This window comes from Mauremys reevesii, linkage group 5 (genome assembly GCF_016161935.1).
Source record: "Mauremys reevesii isolate NIE-2019 linkage group 5, ASM1616193v1, whole genome shotgun sequence".
Classification (NCBI taxonomy): Eukaryota; Metazoa; Chordata; order Testudines; family Geoemydidae; genus Mauremys; species Mauremys reevesii.
The window spans coordinates 58,680,411-58,707,587 of NC_052627.1; the positions used below are offsets into that span (position 1 = coordinate 58,680,411).

General features: G+C 42.1%; 1 long non-coding RNA gene across 4 annotated transcripts in view; it reads left to right on the forward strand.

Moving 5' to 3' along the window:
* The first annotated feature begins 3,890 nt into the window (after nucleotides 1-3,890).
* LOC120406216 overlaps nucleotides 3,891-27,177 on the forward strand; it is a 223,463-nt gene continuing 200,176 nt past the window's right edge. For all 4 annotated transcript variants that reach the window (XR_005599142.1, XR_005599143.1, XR_005599145.1 and 1 more), the window contains exon 1: nucleotides 3,891-4,040. This is a non-coding gene — a long non-coding RNA (uncharacterized LOC120406216). The remainder of the gene's footprint in view (nucleotides 4,041-27,177) is intronic.

The window sequence follows — 27,177 nt, forward strand, 5'->3', positions numbered from 1 at the left end:
CACCCTGTTCTGCTGCACAAAGACACACACACAGGTAGGGATGCAGCCAGCTGTAGAATCACAGAGTCTGTAATCAGCTCTGTATGGGAAGACTCAGCTTGGGGAATTGCCCAGCACTCTGGTGCACACACCCTCTGGAGTGTAAACCTAAAATGATATTATCTTGCACTGTATAGAGATCTATACAGCATAAACTCATGAAATGAGCCACTCCCTCAATGTGGAGGAAGATATGCACAGCTTTTTGTCCCCCTCCCAGTTATGAATTGCACAACCTGGTTGTAGAATAAACAAAAACTGAGTTTATTAACTACAAAAAGGTAGGTTTTAAGTGATTATAAGGAATAGAAAACAGATTAAAGCAGATTACTGAGCAAATAAAACAAACATGCAAACTAGGCTTAATAAATGAAAGAAATTGGCTACAAATAGTAATTTCTCACTCTAAATGTTTTATGCAGGTTTCAGAGTTTCTTGAATGTAAACTGCACTGCTTGCAGCTTAAATCTCCAGGTATACCCTTCATAGACTGACCTTTCTTGCCGGGGCTCAGCCCCTGCCCAGTTTAGTTCTTCCTTCTTTTGTGAGGAGGCAGTGAAGAAGAGCCTAGATTAACTCACTTCCTAGCCTTAAATAGGATTTGCATATGGCAGGAATCGTTTTGTTTCCCAGTTTGATCCCCCACCCCCTTTGAGTGGAAAAATACCAGAAATCCAAAATGATGTCCAGTACTAGGTGACATGATCACCTGACCATGCAGTGTTAAAGCAGCATCCCAGGAAATGTCTCAGGAAGGAGGGTGATTAGTATCTTCAAAGTCTTATTATCCTTCCTAATGTCCTATCCAGGCTGATTGCATACTGTCTGGTGGGCATTCCCCAAGAGTACACACAATCAATATTCCTAACTTTAGATACAGGATTGATACGTGCGTACAAACTGGATAATCATATTCAGTAAATCATAACTTTTCCAATGATATCTCACATGACCCATCTTGCATAAAATTCATCTTAGTTATGCCATAATCATATCATTAGTATATTTCTATGAAGAATAGGGGGCATAATGTCACACCAACGTATATCTGTCCTTTTACTGGCCCCAAAACCTGATGGTCCTATGCACCAGGAAGTTAGAATGCATCAACCTCAAGCTCTGTCTGAACGTTGATACTGTTTTTTTCCCTTCCATGCATTTTTGTGCAGGGGACCCACATATACAAGCACTTAAAGAGTAAAAAGGTAACAGAGGAGAAAAGGATATTTTAGCCGTGCATTAAAAGTACAAGGAACAATGGGTTGAAGTTAATAAAGAGCAAGTTCAACTTGGCAATTAGGAAATAGTTTTTGATGGCATGGACAGTCAGAGGAAGAGATTTTCTAATGCATTACTGTGGCAAACTCAGTAGAAGTCAAGATTAGAGTAGTATATGGAAAGTACAGTGTAGAACCCTTTATGCTTGATGCAGGGGTTGGATTATATAGCCTAAGAGAGAGCGTTAGTTTTGGAGTTTTCACAGCCTAATTTAAATGAATATCATAAACAGGGTCATGTTTAAATTCCATTAGAAGAGCCAGCCTTGGTAAGGTTTTCACATTTCATTGTGAAATACATTTTGTTAAAAGTACCACAGCCTTTCCATTTTAGAAATGAAGTGACCAAGTTCAATCAAAAGTCTGTCAATACTAAATCAGTGTCACTGTTTGAATTACATTTTGTGTAAAATATTTTCTAACCTTCCTAATGTTTGGCTTGTCTACGTGTAGAGAATATTACAACACTGCAAGGGCATGAAAGGAGCCAATGAATAATGAAAGCATGTTATAAAGTGGCACTCTGTACTCTTTTCCACAGCATAGCACTAATAACTTTTAGAACTGCTTGATGTAAGACTGCACATGGAGTGTAGCTGATACATGTCAGCTAATTTTGCTTTTAATCTCCTATACATCCTGACAGATCTAAGGTTTCTCAGTAATCAAAATGTCTTTCCTGTTAAGTTTGTAACTTGCATCTGGAGAGATTAATTTTGTCTGTTTCGGAAAAGGGGAAAGTCTAGGGGCAATATTTAATAGTGTTTTCTGATTTAGAGACATGCTTGGCATTGAAAGAACATCTTCTGGCACACTATAACTCATAAGTATTAGCGAAGAGGAAGATTGCCAGGGGTCAGTAGGAGGACTCCGGGCATTTTTTGCTAGCAGTTTAAGGGCCTACTGCTGTCACTGAAACCAATGACAAAAGTTCCATTGACTTCAAGGAGAGCCGGACCTATGAGAAGATGTTCAAGTGTTGGTATTTTTTTTAGTTCCTCTTTGCTTTTATGATGGTGACTGAAATTGCTGCAATTATGTCAGAAAATATTTTTCTCCACATAGCAAATGTATCTTTTAAGACAGAATTAAATTGTTTGAAAATTAACTTTAGAGAAATATTCATCATGTAACACAGAGATTCTTTTTGACTAGCTCTTGCATTTTTGGAGATATACCATCTTGTCTTTTCACTCCTCATGATCTCTTTATGGTTAAGGATGGTGCCTAGCATCCCAAATAAAGCTGCATACATTATTTAGTATTTGAGACAAGTAAGGGCAAGACTGAAATACCTGGCTTGCCCAGGGGTACCCACCAAAACACTTCAATTGGGTAATTTTGAAAAAGTGTCACTCAGATGTTAAATACTCAAAGAGGAGGGGGAGACTAGAGATGCAGCATTCAGTGCTACTAAACCAGCATGAAAAGGGGGAGGAGGGGACGACAGATGTATAAGAGAGGAAAATATTTGGTGTCTTAGCTGAGCAGTGGCAGGCAGGATGGGATGGCTTGCAGCTCTTTTTGAGAGAATATCATTCCAATGATATGTGTGTGCATTGGGTAGAAGTGTAATGCCTGATCTACTATATTTTCAGTATTCTGATTATCCTGCTGAAAGTCACTGACAATCAGATTTAAACAGAGTGCAGAGCATGGTACTGTTATGGCTCTATATGGCCAGTACTACTTTCCTTAACTATGGATACTTTGTTGGCACTGTCACTATCTAATACATTGATGCTACTAGTGTTCTCACTTTAATATTCTCTCTCAGAATCAATCAGTAAAGAAATTGTGAAGTGATGTGAACATTGTCTAGATTAGCAGTAACTGTACATACATATAGGTATTTTGTCATGTTGGTGTGAGCTTTTTTTGTTACAGCATTTTCCCCCCATACTTGTAGTCAGAAAGACCTTTATTTTATATGAAGAAAACAAGAGTAAGAACAAGAGAGTGGTGTTCACCTCCTCTGTACAAATTGGAGCAACTCTGGGAACAAAATGGCTACTTAAATCTGCACACAGAGAGTGTTCTTAGAAATTAAAGGTGCAAACTACAGACAATATTCACCCACACCCACTCACACAAACACACAGAGATGATCATCTAATGGTACTCATAAAAATCCTCTTCCTCTCTAATCTCATCCCACCCACCTTTCAACTATGAGTCACAATACATTCCCCAACCTTCTCTAGTGGGTGGCAGATTTGGGGAGCTGGAATTAGATTTCAGGCTGATTGAATTTCTGGAGGATGTCTGGTTGAGAACTTTGCAGTAACTCTTGGTCTTTTAGCTAGTGATGAATGAAACATGTGAGGATTGGAAGTTTGGATTAGCATCCAAATATTTGAATACCTGTTTAAAATCCTAAACAAATCTCTACTCTTCTTGAGAGTTGCCTTGCCTTGGCTGCAACATGTGGGCCTTTAACAATCTCCTCATTCTCATGATGTTTCTCTCTAATGGGGTGTACAAACCATATCCTGCCACTAAAGGGTTAAGAGACAGTAGATACCTCCTCAGCTGTGACTAACTGGGTGACCATCAACAGCTGGGATGCGAGCCTGCAAATGAGGTAGAAGGAGGCTTCCAAGGAGCCTGTAGAGACTCTGCCTCAGCTACAAACTGGCAGGAAGCAGTGAAAGGAGCTGGAACCTCCAGGGAGAAAGTACTGGGAGCAGTTCCTCTGCAAAAGGGGCCTGGAGGCAGATGCAGGTAGGAAGTGGCTTAGGAAACCAGTGATGAATCTGAAGAAGCAGATTTTAGCTGATTAATACAAGGTCTCTGGGCTGGAACCCAGAGGACAGGGACCTGTGTTCCCCTGCTTGTCACCAGGAAAAGTGCATTGTCATGTTCTGGGTCCCACAAAAAATAAAGAATAAGATTGAGCCCTGAAGTAGAGCAGTTGTAGTTAAAGTGAGATAGTACAGTTAGGGTAGTCATAGCAGGGTAGATCAATGTCCAGCTTCAAACTACCAATTATGTTTTTGTTTTCCTTTACTTCTTTATGTGGTTAATTTAGTAATCAATTTTATTTCTTTCATCCTTTATCCCTGTGTCATTTATATATTTGATCCAGTTGAGCAGAAGGAAAAAAATCAGGGATTTGGAGCAATCAAATTTTTTAATTGCTCTGCTCTGGCTCCACTCCAGCTCTGGGCAAAAACCTACTGGTCTGTGCTCCAGCTCCGGCCTCTGCTCCAAAGCCCTGAAAAAAAAAATAGTGCTGGCTCCAAGATCCTGCAATTAAAAAAAGTAAAAGGCCTAGCATATCTAGTCTGAAGAGTTTCTGCTTACCTTGAGCATAGCTACTAAATATGAAAGGCAGATTAAAGTAGTAGTCATTATTTATTTATTTATTTATTTATTTATTTATTTATTTATTTATTGTATTGATGTAAGGTTAAATATAGCTAAATGTAAATATTTTTATCTGAAGACTTTTTTCTGTTTTAGGATATTTCACTGAATTGTGAAATTGGGATTTTAAGATTTTCAGCTCTTAGGAAAAAATGCAGAAATCTTATTAATACTTTTCAGAATTTTTCTTCTGTATAGCAGTGCATTTTATAGAAGTATCATTAGTTCCATTTTTTTTAAATGGGGAAACTGAGGCCCAGAGAAGTTAAGTGACTTATTAAAATTCTCTCAGCACATTAGTGGCAGAGCTAGGAATAGCTTATCAACTCCAACTCCTTTGATCTATCTACTTGATCATGCAGTCTCCCCCTCCTTCTTGCTCTATCATCCACAACGTGGACTTGAGGACTTTGTGGGGTGTTAGTTTGTGAAGTTTGCTATATATTTTCCCCTCAAGTAGGCATGTCTTGTCTCCACCCCACAGAACTGGCCACAAGTTAGGCCCCTAAAACCACAATTTCTTCTGAGATCCAAGCAGATAGTCAGGCATTTGCAGAGGCCAGGGACACACTGCTCTCTGCTTCTGTACTTTCACCTGGCCCCACTGCTTCTTCCTGTCCTCACTGGTAGCATGGCTCCAAGGGAATCTTCTAACAGGGCTGGCTCCAGACCCCAGCGCGCCAAGCACGCGCTTGGGGCGGCGTCCCACGGGAGGGCGGCAGGCGGCTCCATTGGACCTCCCACAGGCATGCCTGCGGAGGGTCTGCTGGTCCTGCGGCTCCGTTGGACCTCCCGCAGACATGCCTGCGGAGGGTCCGCTGGTCCCGCGGCTTCGGTGGAGCATCCGCAGGCATGCCTGTGGGAGGTCCACTGGAGCCGCGGGACCGGCGACCGCCAGAGCGCCCCCGCGGCATGCTGCCCTGCTTGGGGCGGCGGAAATCCTAGAGCCGCCCCTGTCTTCTAAGAGGTCTGGTGATCCTCAGAACCTTCCTTGTCAGTATTAACTCATTCACAACATTCCTGCACAATTGAGGGGAACTGTGACCAGGGCCAACTCCAGCTTTTTTGCTACCCCAAGCGGAGAAGGAAAAAAATAAAAATAAAACAAAGCTGCGATTGGTGGCACTTCAGCGACAGCTCTACCGTGCCACTTCATTCTTCAGCAGCAATTTAGTGGCCAGTCCTTCCCTCCGAGAGGGACTGAGGGACCTGCTGCCCTTTCAATTGGCTGTCCCAAGCACCTGCTTCCTGCGCTGGTGCCTGGAGCTCTGTGACACAGAGAGTGGCCACCACCTTGGCTTGCCCTTTCCTCAATGTAAATCTTGAGTCCTACAGAGACCCATGGAGGGGCATCTGGTTTCATATAAGGTGCATACCATGCAAATCAGGATTTTATTCTATCGTCATCTCCTCTGCCTGTGGAAGATGAAAGGATCTCGGATCTTCTATTTTTTCTGCCCATTTGCCATTTTTGAGCAGCCTTATCTGATGACAAATGTCCAGCTGTTTCCAATGTCTACCTATTTGCTGGAGAACAGGAAAATTATTGCAAGTGATATGACAATTATAACATTAAGCACAATTTTGTGATTAAACTTTATGGTGAGCTGAGACTGCTCACAATAGGTAATATCCGAGTGAACAAATTTTTAGGAGCAGTATGATCCTTGTCTTTGACAGTCATAGTAAGGGCTAGGTAGGTGAGGTAATATCTTTTATTGACCAACTAGCTTACACAGAGCTCTTCTTCAAGTCTGGGAAACTGGAGTGTCACAGCTAAATACAAGATAGAACCGATAAGTAGCTGACATATTTCAAGGGACCATTCAAGGTGAAGTGGCCTGTTAACACCCATAGGAAGTGAGAGGGGAATAGATGGGGGGGGGTGGTGGTATGGTTGTTTAGTGGTTTATAGATTGCTGTAATAAACCATAAATCCAGTGTCTCTGTTCAATCCATGATTTTTAATGTCTAGCAAAGTTATGAATTTAATCTCCCAGGCTCATCTTTTAAAAGTGTGCAGGTTTCCCACCTCTTCTGCCTGTGGCCCAGCCCAGACTCCACTCCTGCTCTGCCCCAGGCCCCACCCCCATTCTGCCAAGGCTCTGCCCCTCCCCACTGTCTCCCTCTTCTCTTCCCTCCCCCAACCCTGCTTATTCCCTTCCAGCCAAATCCCTGAATCCAAATGAAGCAAATGACATTTGAAAAAAAAACCACTTTTCTGCAATTTCTTTCTAAAGAAAATGGAGCATGTTTTCCACTGCATGCCAGAAGGTGAAGACTGGACATGCAGAAGGTACCTAATTAAAAGCACAAAATTTGGGAATAAAAAATGTCAGTCACAAGCTTTTTGTTATGCCCTGAAGTTAGTCAGAGATTTATTTGCAAAAACTTTGTAGTCAGCTGTCTTGCTGAATACAACATTAAATATTATGGAATACATGATGCAGCTCTTCTGTTTTACATTTTCTTAATCAGTATTTCTAAGCTGATCTTGTATTTTAAATGTACTCTTAAGCCTTCATAATGTAATAATTCCAGATTACTACATATATAACTCACTGAAACCAAGACATTATTTTAAATTAATCAGTCACAGAGGTTTAGTGTGTTCATAACAATGTTCATTGCTTTTAGAAAAAAGGGAACACTAATTTACTTTGTGTGATCTCCATAACAATAGATATGTTTATGAAATTTCACCAACTTTAAAAAATGTTTCCAAAGATTTTTAGGCATAACAAAGGATTTTATATTTTACTAGGTACTGATTTTGCTGGAGAGTTCTCTTAAAACTAGTTCATCAGATAGTCAGAAGTAAAGAAAGGGGAAACTCTGTCCAGCTATCTGAAAAGAAAGGGGTGTTGTCCCTTTAAGGGCTCTCTTAAATGTGGGGGAAGGGGTGAAGGGAGACAGGGATGGACAGGAAGACTTTAGAAGCAACTTTTTTGTGTGTGTGTGTGTTTTTGTTCTTTTTTCTACTATAGTAATTAAAATGTGTATTTTAGATAAGGGTGGTCTTTTGAAGGATTTATTTTAAAAAACTGTATGTCTAAAGATCCAAGCATTTAAGGCTAAAGATGATTGTGCATCTAAAATCTATGCAATGATTTTTTTTAGAGATGTAATTTTATAATCTTCACCAACTCACTAATGAAATATTTTAAACTAACATGTTCTGAGTAAATATTACAGTAATGCACAATGAGGGTGACCAGATTGCAAGAGTGAAATACCAGGACACATTGGGCGAGTGATGGGGGGCGGGGGGGGGGGGGAGAGACAGACAGACACAGGTGCACAGCCCCATCCGGAGCTAGAGGCACATTGGTCTGCCTGGCCCTGCGCTACCAGCGTGCCCCTTCCTGTTGGGAATGGGCCCATGCTGCGACACGCAGCTCCCCTGCCCAGCGCCCCCTGGATCCACTATGCCCAGAGCCTCCCTATAACCCTTCCACCACAAATTCACAGTGCTGTGCACACACACCCCATGCAGCACCCCCCTGCCCACAGCCCCACCACAGCTGCCCAGCACCCCACACAGAATCCCCTACTCGCTAGTTTCCCAATACACACCGATTTCCCCTCCGTCCTTTCCTTCCTCCCTCCCAGTGCCCTTCCCAACAGCCCCACCACCACAACTACACAATGCCCCACACAGACCCGCACTGCCTAGTGCCCTGACACACACAGATCTCCCCCACTGGCCAGCACCCCCCAACAGGCCCCCACTGCCTAGCAGCACAAAACACACAAACCTCCCCCACAGCCCAGCACCCCCCACACATCTCCCAGACACTCACTCCATCACACCCTGACCCCTTCCCTAGCTGCACCCACCAGCCCTGCTGGGAAGTCTCTGGCTCCTAGGGTGAGAGCAGCAAGGGGAGTCTCCAGACTCTCCACGGGCTGCGCCTGCCACAAGTGAGCTCCGTGGCTCCCATTGGTCGGGAAAAGCGTCAATGGGAGCTGCTGGAGCCGTGGAGCAGGCGTTGGCAGCATGCAGAGCCCACCCCCCACTATAAGAGCCAGAGGGACCTGCCAGTCCCGGTGGTGCTCACCTGGGGTGGCTGCTGTCCTGAGAAGCATCTGGCAAGCTGGTCCCTCTGGTTCCTGGGGTCGGGGGTCGGGGGGGGCGGAGGGCTCTCTGCCCGCTCCCGGTGCCTGCAAGCCCCACCCCTGCAGCACGCGGCGCTCCTGCCAGCAGGCGGGCACTGGGAGCTGCCCCAGGAAGCGATGAGCAAGGGTGCCGTGGCTACGGTCTGGACAGTCTCCAATATCGGGACAAAGGGCATCCCGACCGATGTAAGGTCAGGATGCGGGACAAGTTCCCTAAAATTGGGACTGTCCCGATAATATCAGGATGTCTAGTAACCCTATGCACAACTGTTTGTTTTTGTCAGTAAATTCAGAAACTGACGGTATATACCTGGAGGTTGGCAAATGCCTGTTAAATGGTTTCATTACTACTTGAATGGATCTTTAACAGTTTCAATGTTGTGCTAATAGGTCTGGAAGACTTTCACTTTTAAGTTACTAGATCCCCTCCGGAGTAAGAGTCACTAGGCTGTAGCAGCCAGCTTTGGGAGCCTGCAGGGAGGGTCAGAACAGGAATAGGAAGAGCCGGGAGGGAGGGCACTAAGACCCATTGGTGCCCCAAATTTTCAGATGCCCTATGCAGCCCTATATGCTGCGTATGCCTATGGATGGCCCTTCCCACACAGTTGCTATTAAGGCATTTAGGGCACTAGGTGAGGTACACCACATATTGTTAGGCATATGTAGGACCCATGGATCTTGAAAGGTATGTTGTGGGGGGTGTTGATCATTGTAGCAGTGGAGCTATAACTGCAGATTTTGCATCTGTTGTTCTGACAAGGTCTGGCGCCAGTTTGTGTTGGTGTGTCCTGGTCTATGGGGACCTTGCTTCTGATGATGAGCTTGGAAAGGTTGGGGGGTTGTTTGAAGGCTGGAGAAGGGAGTTCAGGAAAGACTTCTTTAAGGATGGGGTCCCTATCAAGTATAAGTTGTAATTGTTTGATATCTCGTATGAGTTCCAGTGTGGGATGGTAGTTAACAACTAGATATGTGCGGTTGGAAGGGATTGTATTTCTGTCTAAAGCAGGTTCTCGCTGAGTGTTTGGGTGGTCCATTCCATGAGGTAACCTACTTCTCTAGTGGAGTGTCTTTTTTTGGTAAAGGTGGTTTTGAGTGTGTTCAGATGTATATCCTGGATTTTCTCCTCAGAATATATTTTGTGGTATCAAAGTGCCTGGCTGTAGATAACAGATCTGTTGGTATGTTTGGGGTGGTTACTGGATCTATGAAGATAGGTGTGGTGATCCATGGGTTTCTTATATATAGTTGTCTGTAAGGTTCCATTGTTGAAGATAATCGTAGTGTTCAGGAAGTTCATATTGGTGTGGGAGTGTCCGAGATAGTTTGATGGTCAGGTGGTGGTCGTTTGAAGTTGTAGTGGAAATCTGAGGGAGTTTGTCATCTGTTCAGAGGATGACAATATCATCCATGTATCTCAGGTATACCATTGGTTTCATGGTGAATTAATCCAGAAATTCTTCAAGATGGCCCATCAAGAGATGGGGCATATTGGGGAGCCATCCTAGTATTAATGGCAGTTCCCATGGTTTCGAAAGTGTTTTGTTGAATGTAAAATTGTTATGGGTGAGGATGAGTTGGGTGTATATCTGAGGGTTGTCCATTGTTTTGTAAATATTTGAAGCGGGCAGCTATGCTGTCATTGTGAGGGATATTGGTGTATAAGGAGGTGACATCAGTGGTGGCAAGGATGCTGTTCTGAGGGAGGTTATTAATGTTGCGGAGTTTGTGGAGGAAGTTAGTTGTGTCCTAGAGAAAGCTGGTCCTTTGTGTGGTGAGCAGTTTGAAGATGGTTTCTATGAGTCCCAATATTCCTTTGGTAAGAGTGCCATAGCCAGATATGGGTCTGCCTGGGTTCCCTTATTTGTGTATCTTGGGGAGCATGTAGAAGGTCCCCGGGGTGGGTTTGTGGAGGATGAGTTTGTAGAGTTTCTCTTGGAGTTGTTTGGGGAAGGATTTGATGAGATTCTTAAATTCCTGGGTAAAATGTATGTAGGATCTTCTTTTACTTCTTTATAGTAGGTGGTGTCGGATAGCTGTTGGTTGGCCTCTTTAATGTAGTCATGATGGTTGAAGCCCCCTTTGTCTGTTGGCTTGATCGCTAACTGGTGATTAGATTTCAGGGACTGTATAGCTGTCCTCTTAGCAGTGGAGAGATTGTGGTGGATGTGATGTTTAAGGGTTTCACTGTCAAAAAAATGTCCTGAAGCAATCAACATAATGATTAAAAGTGTGGGTTCATCCTCTCTGTGGTGTTTAGCAAGACGATTCTTTTTTCTTATGATTGTTGATGGGGACATGATCTTTGTGAGTAGTGGTGTCATCGTTGTGAAAGAATTTTGAAGCAGTCAATGGGCAGACAGGGGGTCTGGCAATATTAATGTTTCCCTTTCCCTCTGCAAGATTACATAAGCCTCCTCTTTCTCTTTTCAGAAGTTAAACAACATTGATTTAATGCTCTCAATGTCTGCATGTAATTTATGACAATTGACATGTTTCATGGTGTTCAGGCTGTTTTGTTTGTTTGTTTTTTGTCCTAGGCCTGACAAAATAAGTGGCAACCATCCTCCTTCTTTTTTCTCAATCTGTTTCTGCCTGTCTCTCATTAAGGACTGAGAAAATATAATCTGATATGAAAATCCAATTGAAATTTCTTTTAAAATGGTTACAATGCTTAGAGCTGTATGAATAACTGTTTGGGTTTTTTTTTTTTTTTTGTTTGTTTGTTTTTCCTGGTATGCTGGTCATGTTGAAAAATCCAATTTTTTTTTAAGTTCAACATCTTGCTTTATTTTCAAGGGTTTTTAATTTTATTTTTTTAAATAAAATTGATGTATCTCTATAAACAAAGTCATTTTGTATTGAAATGGTTCATTTTGAAAATATGAAAAATGTTTATTTTTAGAACTTTTTTTTTAGGTTTTTAGTTTGAAACAATTTGAATTCTACACGAATGTGGAAAAGATTTGTCAACCCGATTCTGCATTTTTAGAAAAAAAAAATTGTCTGAAAAATTTTGCACAGCTCTAATCAACTTTATGCATCTTTCTGAGATTGTGTTTGATAGGCTTTCTCCTGATCCCTTAAATGTGACTACTGCCTCGGTCATCTGCTGTTTGATCAGGTGAAACTCTCACTGATGCCAATGAGAGCTGTAATATAAGATGAGGCACACAGAGCCTGATCCTGAGTGGTACTGAGCATCATTGATTTCCTTGGGAATTGGGGAGGCGGTAGCATATCTTGGGATTTAACTTATGGTGAGAATTTCTGGCTATGAAATATGAAATTAAAGAAATGACAGAGTTAAGTAAGTGTCCTCTTCATTAAAGAGAACACAAGTTTCAACATAACTTGGGGGTGAGGGACCTTAGCTGGATCCATTTAGTAACCCAATTATAGCTAAACTCAACTGCAAGCTGGATTGATTGATTGATTTTATTTTTTTTGTCGTCCTCTCTCATAACTTCCAAAATGTAGAACTACTGAACTTGCATCCAAACCTTTCCTAATTTTCTTCTGAAAGGTCTGGCTAATTTTTAACTTCTATTTGTCAGCTAAGACTGGAAGTAAAAGTCTAAAGGGTAATATTTCCCTGGCATCATCCTTTTTAAGGTTAGTGCGTGGAGAGAGGGTGTGTGTGTGTGTGTGTGTGTGTGTGTGTGTGAGAGAGAGAGTGAGTCTGCCAACATCATGGGGGTCCAGACTAAGCATAAACAGTGCATTGTAGTTGACTGGTAGTATCCCTGAACCTTCCCATTGTTTTGTAGTGTAGTGATAGTTTTAGACAGTAAGAGGTTTGGATAAGCCCTAAAATATTTGTATTCTTTATTCCCTCAAATTACCACATTGACACTTGCTTTCCCATTTACTAAGTCTGGCTGAAAAATGTGGAGTTGTTTTGTTGCAGATTTTCTAGCCAGTTCTACCATTAACCCATTTCCTGCACCTATATCCATGATCCCCTTCCTCATAATTGTCTGCCACAAACTCTTGCCAAGCTGCTCTTCTGATCCATGTCTTCCCTTCACACGTACCTTCAGTACAGCTGATTCCCAAGTTAAGCCATTCCAGATCATGTCAATGCTACCTACTGACAATGCTACACAACTTAAATGGAATAACTCTAGCAAAATTGCACTTTATATCTTACTGGCATCTTAAAGTGATCCACTTTATAATCTAATGAGAATCTCAATTAAACTGCATCTAGACAGCTGTGTAGCAACTCTAACATTACATTCACAGTTTTACATTCTACCAGTAAATGTCAGTTTTGTTTATGTTCTAAGCCAGTAAAATGATAACCCTTGGGAGCCTATCAAAAAAGTGAATCCTAATGTGATCTGATGCTACTGGAGCATGATCAAAAACTGCTAATATGGAAGAGTATAATGTGCCTAAATCTGGGAAACATAATGTACTTGATCGTTTGAGACTTAAAAAAAAAAGTTTTAAAAAAAAACCCCAGTGCTTCTGGGTGCCATCTGGTAGGTTTTAATTTGTTTTAATCGTGTCTATAGTTACATGTTTAAAAAATCATTTAACTACATTGGGATTGAATTGTTATAAGTTTTTGAGCCATTGAATGAACCACCACTGGGGGGCGTGAAGTCAGAAACAAAAAATAAGAGGCAAGGACTGAAGACAAGCACTTTCACTGTTGATCACTGAAGAGATATTAAGAGGCCTTTAATGTATGGAAATTAAGCTGAGAGAGACCAATAGTCTTTAGAAGTATCCTTTCAGTTTCCTGATGCAAAATTAGAAGTACCAGAAGATTCAGCTTCTACCTCTGATAGCTTTCTCCACATTTTGGGGGGTGGAGGGTCATTTTAATCAAAATGAAAGGCACATCCTATTAAGACAGCTTTGCTGAAAAATAATTAAGATGAATTACTAGCATACACTTGTCCCCCCTGCCTTGTTGGTGTCAGTTTGTAGTAGGCATGTGAGGTTTACAGTATATGCTTTGCTCTTTAAATGCAATTTACAACCTAACTCACAATCTTAACTACCTGAGATTTTAATCCTAAACCTGTCACTATATATTATTTTCAGTCTCCAAACACTTCTACATTAAAACAGGGTATAAGTAAAAGTTAACAGGATCTTGGAGTGAAAGGTTTATGTTTCACACAGTAAAACAATCGACAGCCAGCCAAAGTCAACTCTTCCGTCTGTTTGGAAGAGGCACTGACATAGGAAAGTGGCACATTAAAATTGGTTTTATTGATGATAGGATTTTATAATACTAAGGTACACATAATACTGAGTGTACCTTAGTATTAGGATATGAAAATTCCATTTGGCCTAAATTGTGTGCTCGTGTCTGTTTTTGAGTTTCTGCTTTCTGATCACACTTGGTGTGATCTCCAAAATTTAGGTAGAATTTTTTTTGTTACATTGAATCAGATCACACAATTTTGATACACAATTTAAGAGTGTAGGCTAGTGACATCTGAAGGTCATTAAGCACATTTGTCACATTAAAATATGCTCAGTTTGTTTACAGCACTGGCTAATGATCTCACTGAGGAGCCATATTGATATTTTTAACTATTTCACTTCCTTTCCAGCTACAGATTTAAATCTCAATCCTCCTTATACAGTAAGGCCTGGTCTACACTGGTGGGGGGGAGGGATCGATCTAAGATGCGTCGACTTCAGCTACGCTATTCTCATAGCTGAAGTTGCGTATCTTAGATTGACTTAGACTTACTTTGCGTCCTCGGGGCGCAGGATTGACGGTTGCCACTCCTCCGTCGACTCCGCTTCCACCTCTTGCCCTGGTGGAGTTCTGGAGTCAACAGGGAGCGCGTTTGGGGATCGATGTATCGCGTCTCTTCTAGACGCGATACATCGATCCCTAATAGATTGATCACTACTCGCCAATCCAGCGGGTAGTGTAGACATACCCATAAATGGTCATGGACAGATAGTAGAAATAGGAGTCCCTAAGCAGAGAAGACTTCAGGTATGTGTGCTTTTTTCTCTGAAAATACTGAATAGTTGACTTATCAGTGTAGTCCCAAATATACAGCAGATTTGCTGTACCTTTCTAAGTATCAATATTAGCCATATCAAATTCTTCACTGTGAAGTATGGAGGGGATGAAAGGTATGCAAATAACGAAACATGGCCAGTAAAAGTGTGCACATGGTCGGGGAGAGGAGCACAAACATCCTTTCTTTGAGTTCACAGAAGTGCCTCCTTCCCCAATTCAAACACCACGCAGGGGTTCCATGTGTCTGAGCTGGAGGATAGCAATGCTACGTAACGTAATCTCCTGCCAAACTGCTTGTGCCTTTTAGCTTGCGTATTAATAAGATACCTATTGGTATCTTATGGTACTTCTATCAAATCTTCAGGGCAATTTATGTGGGAAATTATGCTCTCTCTGTTGTTGTTTATGTCTGTTGGTTCTTGCTCTTTGCTTTCAAAACCTTGAGATAGGGAGAAGTTTGCTGTTGGCAGCACAGCTTCTGAGGAGAGGTATAGGACCTCTACATGGAAGCCTGGGCTCACCATCAGTGCCATGAAATCTGCAGGTCTCACATAGTCTGCACATTTGGAAGGACAAGCCCCCCTCCCTTCTGATGCTTTGGCAGAGTTCCTCATGTGTCTTCCCTCCATCATGGGTTTTTCCATGATGTATAGCCTTATTGTTTTACCTATATATAAATAAACAAGGAAAATTGCTCTAACATCCAGGAACTGTTGAATGCTAATTCTGGCTCTAATACTAGCTGCATAAATTTGGGCAAGTCATTTCATATCTCATTTCCCATCTGTAAAGTGGGGACAATAAGAACACTTTTTTGAGGGCCTCTGTGCATTTCCACTTATATGATGATTCCCTCTCGTGACAAAACAACACTTACTGAAAAGTAACTTTTTTTTCCCCTTTATCAGCTTCCAAAGGCTGTTTTGACGATTGCTAGCTTAGGGCCCCATTCTTTCCTACATGGGACTTCCTTTCAAGCCATCTCCACTTCTCCCAGTAATCCATTGCAGACTGGAGGATTCTGCACAGAGGATTCTAGTTTCTATGTTGTTGTATGGCTGCCATTGGAAGCCCCCTTAGGGGCGTGAAAGATCCTATCTGCAGAGGAGGAGTGCAACAAAAATGACTGCAGATTGTATTATGGTGCTTTGTGTCTCATGGGTTTTGGGAGACAGAATCTGGCTTTCCCACTACCACCTCACCCCACCCCAAGGAATTTCTTTGAGGCTGGGAATAAGGGTAGAATGCCACAGAGGCAGGATTTCAAATCTAGTAGCGACGCTGCCTGTCTGGTCAAGGCAGGGAGTAGAACATGGGGGCCATACTTTTGATGATGTAAAAGGTTGTGTGTGTCAAGTATGATGATGACTGAAAGAAGCAACAGGTTATCTCTGTATTTTCTCCTCCTACTCACCCAAAGCTCTGTACATTGCATTCCTACTAGACCAAAGTAGATGGAAATATACGCACCCCACTCCGATGCCACGGGAAAGGGCCTAACCATACAAATTCCACCTTTTTACAAAGGGTTAAGGAAAAGTGATTTCTACACACTGGTTAACAGGTAATTTCAACTACAATGCTTAGTTCAGTCATGGTTCTGTTTATCTGCTTTCATGCACTGTTGATCAAATCCCTACACTACTATGAAAAATACCCATTAAATGCTGCTGCTTATGATGATCATACTTAGCTATTATGTATGTATTATCAATAATTATACATTCATTCTTATGATAGAATCCCATATTTATTAAAAACACATTCCATTTTCTGGACCTCAATTATTTGAATGAGAAGAGAAAGTAAATTAAGGTGCTTAGTTTGTAGCAGATGTTGTAGCTATAGTTACTGCTTCATACATTATTGCAGGTTATTAAAGCTTCTGTGATTGGAACTGCTATAGATAAGCATGCAATAATATTTTCACTGTCACCATGATCATTGACTAAGATAAGAGCTTAATGTTCTGGTTTTTGTTCAGGGTAGAGAAAAACAAGGAGGGGGGAAATGAAGAAAACCAAACCCAAGTGCTATATATCATGTAATGATATGTTTAAAAAAAAAATCCTTCTCTTCGTTTTAAAACTACATATGCGTCAGTGATGACGGACACTACTGAGGGGGTTTAGTGTTAAAGAGAAGTCTCTTAATTTTATTTGCAACAGAGAGTGGAAAGTGTGCTCATTCAAGATACTTGTTGTATCATTTTTAAATCAAGGCCATCTTTTTCTCAGTGGTAAACGTGAAATGTTTTTAAAGGCCAGACTTAGCATAAAATCTATTGGTTGCTATGGAGACTACTTACCACACAGGACTGCACTCTGTGTTCAACTCTGTGATTTTTCTCTATTCAAAGGTTCAGCATTGTCAAAAAACAAATTACTTTTTCAGTTGTTTATCTCAAAGTTCATTATGGAAAAAGCAATAAATAATAAGAGATTTTATTCGTGTGTGGATAGGAGCAATATGTGAAGTCACTTGGGCACTATTCCTTAAAATTCACTATTTTAGAATAATTAGAACAAAATTGGCTATTGTTAGGAAATAAAATGGATTTTGATCTTTTTTTGTGTATATGAAAATGAAGCAAAGTAGATACTTGGAAGTCTGATCCCAACAAAATTACATGGTAATAAAGCTTTTCACACCTACACAGCACTTAGTAACACAGCTCTGAAATAGAAGCGAGATTAAGCCCTGATAGACTAAAACTTTGTACCTGGGGAGCATTACTTCTCTCTTTATGAAAGAACATGTGGATTCAAGCCCTAGTACTCCTTGAATTATTCATACTATCCTTTGCATCACATATCTTTAGGCTTGTCATTAGTAGGAGCACAAATCTAACTGGCTGCAATGCATCATTGAAAACCTGTACATCTGCTTCTTCTCAAGCACTTGCTTAATTATATCAAATATTTTCTGTCAAGACCCCCCCCCCCAACACCACCCCACAAGAGGCCTAATCCTGTGAGGTGCTGCCGAGTGCCTTCCTTTGAGTTAATTAGGAGTTGAGGTTCTCCAAGGAAGCAGTCAAGCACTCAATATGTCTCAAACTCAGGCTAAGAATGAAAATTTGTAGAAGTAGCAAGGGAAGCCTCTGATTACCTAAGGGTATTCCAATTGTAAATTGGTGTCAGCAAGTTCTTGCTCATTTTTCTGTAGCATTTTACTTAATCCAGGAATGTCTGAGCACATTCATTTTCAATGCATATTTAAGATTCACTGATGTCACTACTTTGGTGCATTCTAGACACTATTAAGTCAAATTCAGAGCTGTTGTAAGTGGATACAACTCATTGACTTCAGTGTAGTTATGCCCACTTAGATCAGGTGCTTCCTTATGCTCCCATTTCAAGTCAATGGCAAACCCCCATAAAATTCAGTGATAGCAGAATGGGCCCCAGGTCTCGGCTTGCTTCTGTGATTCTGGCAATTTTTATGACAATTAGAAAAATGGGGGAAACCTACTGAACGCATCTGATACATTTCATAAATGTAAAGTCATTTTAAAAATACCCTCTTTGGTTCTGTGTGTAATACACTAGAGCTTGCTTATTTACAAATCACATTTGTTGGCGAAAAATTGTGCCTACAACAAGTTGTTTCCAAGATTGCACTTTTATAGTCAAATCATTCTCCCACTGTAAAGTGTAGGGCACTGATAATTAACATCTTGCAAACATGCAATTAAGAAAAATAAAAAAGAGATGCAGAAGAAAAATGAAGGCATAATTTCATTGAGGCTATTGTCAATCTCTTCAAAAATTATTATGCAGTAGGCCTCCTCCTTTGCTGCTGTGTATGTTTTAGTAGAGTATGTACTGTTCCACACTGCATGCAAAGTAACGCCAAAAGAAAGGTCTTTAAAAACGAGTGAGCCCATTTAAACAATCCAGTGGAGGCTAGTTAGGCAAAACTAACAGATGAAGGTGTGATTGCAGTAATAGAAAATTGGTATTTCGCTCAAAATAATGAGGGCAAATCCTACTCTATAAACTTCCACTGAAACAATAATGGGACATTTTATCAAAACAAGTTTTTATTTTTTTTTCTACAGTAGGATTCTTGCCTGAGCACTTATATTCACATCTTGCATGTGGGTTTTTTTCTTTCCTTTGGTTGGTTGGTTCCTGTGGGTCTTCTACACAGCTCAGTGGGGACATACTCTTCCTTCTGTACTCTGCCCAGCGTTTAATAAGGTGCTATAGGATATTAGTAAAGGCAGAATTTAGCCCATCATGTAGTAAGTAAATACTGTCTTTAAGGAGTTTTGAGGCTAACAGGGAACCCATTCTACCCCTTTCAACTAACTAGAATAACGTTAAAAAGTAATTTTAAAAATTAACTGATTTTATAGTATTATGTTTCTTATAAAGTGAATGTAATATCCTTAAAAGGTGCCAGGTGAACAGCATGAAAGACTTAAGTCCTTTTATCCACAGAATAGAGAGAGCAAGCTTCTTCTAGGAAATTTTGCCAGTTCGTCTCAATCTTGCCCTAGAGGAATCCCCTCTCATGGAGTCTCAATTATGTTCTCTCCACGTTATTTCACTTCTTTCCCGAGATTGCCCACTAGAGTCTAGTGAGCTTAATACAGCAAGAGTTAAAAAACAAGGAAAGAGGAAATGTTGACTACAGTTTAGGTGGAGCCTTATAATAGTCCTAGAATGATGGTCCATAACGCTGTCAGTGAGTTTGCAATATTTGAAGCTATTGCTACTGATTACTATAATACTTTTTAATATGTTAAAACCTTAGAATGGATAAGATGAGATTTAGGATTTTTTCCTGACAGTTTTCAGTTTACATATTCTAAACAGTGAGATTTATTAGATGACAGAATAACATACCAAGGGGAAAAATCAATGATTGTCATTTAAACCTGGCCTGGACAAAACACTGGAATATGTTCTGCAATAGGGAGCAATCTTGGCAAAGAGATGAACTAGATTATCTAATTCATCTTTTCTGTTATTTCTATAATGTTACCATATTTCAGTAATAAACTGGTCGGGTCTGGTCTGTCAGGTTGAAAGAGAATTTTTCTTTCTGAAACTGGGTATAGCAGTAACACCCACTAAAATATTTGTGAAATCATTCGTCATTTTTCACAAGTTATTGGACATCTACAATTGTATCTTTGAGTGTGTACATAATTAGTAAAGAGCTGGGTACTCTGATGTGGCAATCACATTCTTTAATCCACTCTCTGAGGTTTGTTAAACAGATGTGTGATTGCAGTAATAGAAAATTGGTATTTCGCTCAAAATAATGAGGGCAAATCCTACTCTATAAACTTCCACTGAAACACTAGGCTAAAGTGTTTGCACTTAGGTGAATGCACTAGGCTAAAGTATTTTGGAGACTCCTATGTTTACAGCTAGCCTGGTGTTTTCATTCTGTCTTATGAGCATAAAAAACACACAGTACAATTTTTAGTCACAATGCTTATAAAAAGCACCCAAGGTATCAATAATGCCAATACCATACATTTTTCATCTCCAGACCCATCAGGAAAGGATCCATTGTAAGAAATGTAAATGTAACAAATGCCACTGCAGGAAAATCCTACTTGGCTGCCTATCTCTTTGCTCAAAATTCTTTTTTCTTAATTCAAGGGGTTTTCCCCTCAATGATTACAATGCTTCTCCATGTATGGTTTGGAAAACAGATGGTATTCGCAGCCCACTCCTAAAACAGCATACACCTACTAGATAGAGTCCAAACATACCAATGTCTTGGGATTTCTTTTATCATTAACTTAAATAACCACAACAAACACAAACCTCAGCCTAAGCTTTCTCCTGGGTTTGGCTGTTCTTAGGGTTCTTAGCTGTAGGACCTATCTGTTCTTGCTCCTGGCTCTCTCGATCTCAGATTGCATCCCTTTTATGCTCCTGCCCTCTAAGCTAATATAACACAACAGGTTGCATGGAAATGGTTATCTAGAGCCCCTTTCTGAAGAGTCTAGGAAGGGAATGGAGGCCTGTGAAGCTCAGACCCAGAAGACCATGTGAGTGTCAATACTGGGTAGGGATCAACGGGTAAGAAGAGTATTGATTATGGGATGGGAGGCTGAAATGGCTAAAGTCTCATAGAATTCTGGCCACATTTCTGTCATTTTTGGTTTGGAAGTTGGATGTGAATTTGGATCTAAACTATTTATGGGGATAAAAAACTGATTTCTAACTTTGGTGGTAGCCATAGCCTGACACTGCAGGGTCAGTCCATCTCTTCTAAAGGTGATGATAGGCTCCAAGTTTTCTCAACTGTTTATCCACCCTTCCCCATTTTCAGCCTTTGCATTTGGTGCTTATCTGCTAGATAACTTCTATTCCCACGTTCCTACCACTGGGAATTGTGGTTCAGGCACCAAACATCCCTTACAATATTTTCAAGGTCAATTTGTGAAGTGGTTAAGCAAAGAAGTGAAGATTAATTACTGGAGGGAAATAGTGTTGGGGAAAGTAGACAAGTGGTTAGCACAGTGAACTTATCAGTTACACAAACCTTTTTAGTGTATGTACTCACACCACTTCTTACAAATTTATTTTGTTAGCATTAGTTAATTACATTGAGACATCTTCCCCCCCACCCCCAAACATGCCACCCAGGATTAGGCAGGAGTGGCATGTTTGTAGAAATTTTGGTGGTGCCCAGAACCCACCACTGCCCAAATTCTGCCCCCCCAAACTCCACCTGCCCAAGGCTCTGGGAGGGAGTTTGGGTGAAGGAGGAGGGCTGGGGTGCAGGCCCTAGGCTGGGGCAGGGGATTGGGGTGCAGGCTCTAGGAGGGAGTCTGGAGATGGGGGGGGTGCAGAGGGATGGGGTGAGGGCTGTGGGGTGTGGCTGCAGATGAGGGGTTTGGAGTGTGGGAGGGGCTCAGGGTGAGAGTAGGGGTGTAGGGGATGAGGGCTCTGTCTGGGGCTGGCAATGGGGGATTTGGGGTGTGGGAAGGGCTCAGGGTGAGAGTAGGAGTGTGGGGGGTGAGGGCTCTGGCTGGGCCTGGGGATAAGGTGTTTGGGGTGCTGGAGGGGCTCAGGGCTAAAGTAGAGGGTTGAGGGTATGGTGGGGGGGGTGAAAGCTCTGACAGGGGTGTGGGCTCTGGGGTGGGGCAGGGCTGGGGATGAGTTTGGGGTGCAGGCAGGCTGCTCCGGGACAGAGGCTCCCCCCAGCCCTTTCCCTGCCGGCAGCAGCAAGCTGTGGGGGATGAGCCCCACTTTCCTGCCCCTCCAGCAGCACACTCACCCCCACCACTGTCATTGCATGTGCTCCTAGGGCCCCTCTCAGGTCCAGGAATCTCTCTTGCCTCCCCCATGCGCCTCCTCCATGCACCTCCTCCCCTGCTGTTGCCCCTGACTGTAGCCTCACTGGGGGTGAGGGATGGGGCTGCCTCCTTTCCCAGCATGGGGCAGGGAAGCAGCATGGAGGAGACAAAGACAGAGATGCTCTGCTCCAGGACCTGGGAAAGGCAAGCGGGGGGTGGGGGCAGCAAGTCGGGGCCACGGAACACTTGGAGGGGGCTGCAGGTGGGGTGAGGGGGGTACCCCGGCCCCAAATGTTGGTAGAGCTAAGCCCCTGGCTCTGAATATTGCTGGTGCCCGAGCACCATGTGGGTATGGGACTCGCCACCTATGGCAGTAGGCATACAGTAGCCACTGTGGGACTTCCCATGAGTTAAATATATAGTTACAAAGCATATACTGTCCCCCTAGACCTCCTATGTGTGGCGTTGCAGGGAGCTCTTTTAGAACAGAACTCCACAGGACATTTGGGAAGAAAGGCCTCTGAACCTCATCCTGACATCTTTTTTTGCTTCACACAGTGGAACCCCTACAACACTGCCACATACAGTGCTCTGTATTCACGTGGAGCAGAGGCCATGGAAAGTAAGATGGCATTATCTGAACCAAAAGCAGAAGTAAATTATTTGTGAGGAATTGCTATGTAATGAGTAGGGGGTCACATTGTCTTGTGTTTGTCTTGTTTCAAGATGCAATTTAAGTTTTAGACAGAAATTAAGTGGTTTTAAACAGGGCACTTTGGCCTGCTCTACACTGGGGGGCGGGAGGGGGGGATCGATATAAGATACGCAACTTCAGCTACAAGAATAGCGTAGCTGAAGTTGACGTATCTTAGATCGACTTAGATTGACTTAGTTCGCATCCTCGTGGCGCAGGATCGAAGGCAGCCGCTCCCCCATCGACTCCGCTTCTGCCTCTTGCCCTAGTGGAGTTCTGGAGTTGATGGGGAATGCATTCAGGGATCAATGTATCGTATCTAGACAAGACGTGATACATGGATCCCTGATAGATTGATCACTACCCGCCGATCCGGCGGATAGTGTAGACATACCCTTTGTGTAACAAGATAAAAGAACAAAAGTATGTAATAATAGGGATTTTTTTTAAATGGAAACAAGTTGACCTTATTTTGAGATGTTTATCTTTGCTGTTTCAATGTACCTGCTAAGGGACAGGGTGAACCTGAAACTTCCCCCACACACACACCCAACTTCTTCTATGCTGCTTAATTTGCTGGCTTCTATGAGCTGTAATTGTTGAGACCATTTCACTTCAAGAACAATAGCTTACCAATTATCTGAATTCTTACATGCTTTCTCAGGATCCAGCCTGAGAATTCCAGAAGAGTCAGGGAGGATTTAAGCAGATTAACCACTAGCACTTTTTCTCTCCTAACAAAACAGGACTGGAAAAAACGTATGGCAAATACTAAATGTAATTATATTAAATCTGTGGTTACCGAAGAATGTCACCACTGCTGTAAACCATGGCCTTGGAACTTGGACCGTCCTACTGTTTGAGTAGGACCTATGACACACAGTTGGCCAATTTTGATTCCATCCAGTAGAGGGCAGTGTGGCACATAACATGGTGCAGTTCATTACAGGATACTATTTTTTGTAATAACAATGAGGCGTCCTTGTGGCACCATAGAGACTTAAAACGTGTTTAGTCTCTAACGTGCCACAAGGACTCCTTGTTGTTTTTGCTGATACAGACTAACACGGCTACCACTCTGAAACCTGTTTTTTGTAATGTTAGATATTTTCTTACTCCACATCTCTATGCTTTTAAAAGAGAAGCTTATCATATTCCTAAATGTCTTCTCAATATCACTGAGTTGCCCCAAACTGAATGCTGCCAAGTGTGGTCCCACCAGTAGTATGGAGAGGAAATATTGCCTCTCTGCATTGTGATGTGATGCAGCCAAAGGAAAAAACACGTTGGCTCTTTTTGCTAATGAATAAGGTATAGGAAACTAAACAGATGTGTTATCTCAGATAAACTGGAAATAGTGACTACTACTAGCCACATTTCATAGAATCATAGAACTGGAAGGGACCTCAAGGTCATCTAGTTCAATCCCCTGCACTCAAGGCAGGACTAAGTATTATCTAGACCATCCCTGACAGATGTTTATCCAACCTGCTCTTAAAAATCTCCAATGATGGAGATTCCACAACCTCCCTAGGCAATTTATTCCAGTGCTTAACCACCCTGACAGTTAGGAAGTTTTTTTTTACCATTTGTTACCATCAGTATGTAGGTAACTTGAGCACTGGATAACCTTGAAATTTGCAAGCTAAGGAATACCATTATCTACAGTAGAGAAGAGCTAACACAAGCAAGCATTGGCCGGAGCCAGTGTTAACAGCATTTAATAGCTTAAAATTCTTGTAAACAAAAAGTTTGTTGGTTGGTTTTTTTGTAGACGGAGAGACTCTCTGGCCCGTGGTCTCTCTCCTCCCTCTATTCCTGTTGCACAGGGAATTTTTGCTCTGTGGCAGTCTCTCTCCATTAACATGAATAATACTTTCCAGAGACCACATACTCAATAGTTCTTTAGCTGTGCCATAGCCATCTAACATTCAGTGCATTAGTTTAATGGTCACCGCATATTCAAATCTCTACCGTATTCCTGCAAAAATACGAGATCCCCAGAAATCACTATTCACTTCAGTGAAGAGTTACTACCACAGAGCACCAAAAATAGTCTTGTGCAGCAGAAAATGCTGAAGTAGAGGACATTCATTTCAGAGGGGCTCTGTCTTTTTCTAAAGAAGCAAAGTTTGCTTCTATCCGGGAATATTTCACTTACAGTCTCCCCTGTTCAGTTTTCATAACACACATTTTTGCTTGTAAAAGCTCTAACCGCTTCCTTCCTTCCTCAAGAGAGACCAAAGCAGAAGAAAAGCCCATGTGTACAAGACATTATTGTGCTCAGTTCTATCAGAAACGATTGTGAGGATGGAAGAATACTTCCAACAGCTGTAAATCCTCCCATTTACATTCTCACTCTTTAGAAATTACAGTATATCCCTACATCTAAGCCACTGTCAGCTCTTCTAAAAAAATCAATATATTTACACAAATGAAGCAAAGCAAATACTGTACCTAAGAAACAAATACTATTTTATTTATATAAATGAAGGATTAAAAACAGAGCATTTATTTTATATAGTCTGGGATCATATGGCTGTGCATTTAGCCTTTAAAATGACGACAAAATTAAAATTATGGACTGAATAGAAACACTGGATTTGTCTTATTACAACAATCTATGACCCACTTCAACCCCAGCTTTTTTTTCCATTTCCCCCTATGACTGGAGTGGTGTTAATGGGCCACTTCACCTTGAATGGTCCCTTGAAATATGTGGTAAGTACTTATACTAAGCAAATTGTTCCATTTGTATTTTGCGCTGGCACTCTGAATAAGACCTTGTCTATACTACACAGTTTTGTGGACAAAAAGTTTTTCATCAACAAAACAGTGGACGTGTACACACAACAATGCTCCTCCTGCTGATTTAACTCTCCCGCTTTGCTGACATAAAACCACCTCTACAAGTGGTATCAGGTGATCAGCCACCAGGTGATCCACCTCAATGCTCCACCTCTGAGGAATTTTCTCCCCTCCCCTCCACCCCCCTGGCTTCACAAATGTTACGAAGAGCACAGCAAGCTGCTATGACCATGGGAATATTTTCCTCATTGAGGTCTAACCTGCCAAAAAGGCTGTGCCAGCGACCCTTTAATCTGCCAAATGCACATTCTACCATCATTATGCACCTGCTGAGCCTGTTGTTGAAGTGCTTCTTTCTGCTGTCAAGGTTCCTGGTGTATGGCTTCATGAGCCACAGGAGTAAGGGGTAGGCTGGACCCCCCAGAATCACTATGGGCATTTCCACATCCCTTATTGGAACCTTCTGGTCTGGAAAGAAAGTCCCTGCATGCAGCTTTCTATACATGCCTGTGTTCCTGAAGATGCATGTGTCATGCACCTTCCCTGACTATCCCACGCTGATATCAGTGAAACAACCCTGGTGATCCACCAGCCCCTGAAATACCATAGAGAAGTAGCCCTTTTTATTGACATATTTTGTCACAAGATGGTCTGGAGCCAAAATTGGGATATGCATGCCATCTATCACCCCACCGCAGGTAGGGAATCCTATTGCTGCAAAGGCATCTGCTATTTCCCGCACATTGCCCAGAGTCACAATCCTTCGTAGCAGGAGGTGATTAATGGCCCTGCACACTTGCATCACCACAACCCCTATGGTGGCCTTCCCAAGTCCAAACTGATTCTCAATTGACTGGTAGCAGTCTGGAGTTGCCAGCTTCGACATAGCCACTCGCTTTTCCACTGTTAGGGCAGCTCTCATTCTTGTGTCCTTGCACCCCATGGCAGAGCTTCCCACACAGTTCAAGGAAGGTGGATTTGCGCATATGAAAGTTCTGCTGCCACTGCTTGTCATCCGATACGTGCATCACAATCTGATCCCACCACTCAGTGCTTGTTTCTCAAGCCCAATAGCGACAGTCCACCATGTTCAGTTGCTCCGTGAATGCCAACATCAATCTTGAATTGTTTCTTTCCATGGCACACAATGGGGCAGGCACCAAGGATTCCTGTTCAGATTCAATGCTCATCAGGTTCATAAGGCTAATCACAAGTCTGTAAGATCCATGCTTTCAGGCAGAGCTGGCGAGCACAAAGTTTACAGGGGCAGTTGAAAAATAGAACAAAATGCAGTCGGAAGCCCTTGAAATTATGGGACAGAGAATTGTATTATGGGGCAATGATCCCACCCCCACGATGCAGTGCAATCCATTCCCAGAACCTCTAGCGGGAGAGGGTGGCAATTTGCACAGTGGGATAGCTCCCTATAGTGCACTGCTCTCTCTATCATTGCTAGAGCACCAACTATGGACATGCTCCGCTGTCACAAGGAGTGTTGGGAGAACATGCACAAGTGATGTAATTACAGCAGTTGATGGTTGTTGATATAACTTAAGTCGACTTAACTCTAGAATAGACATGGCCTTAGTTACCC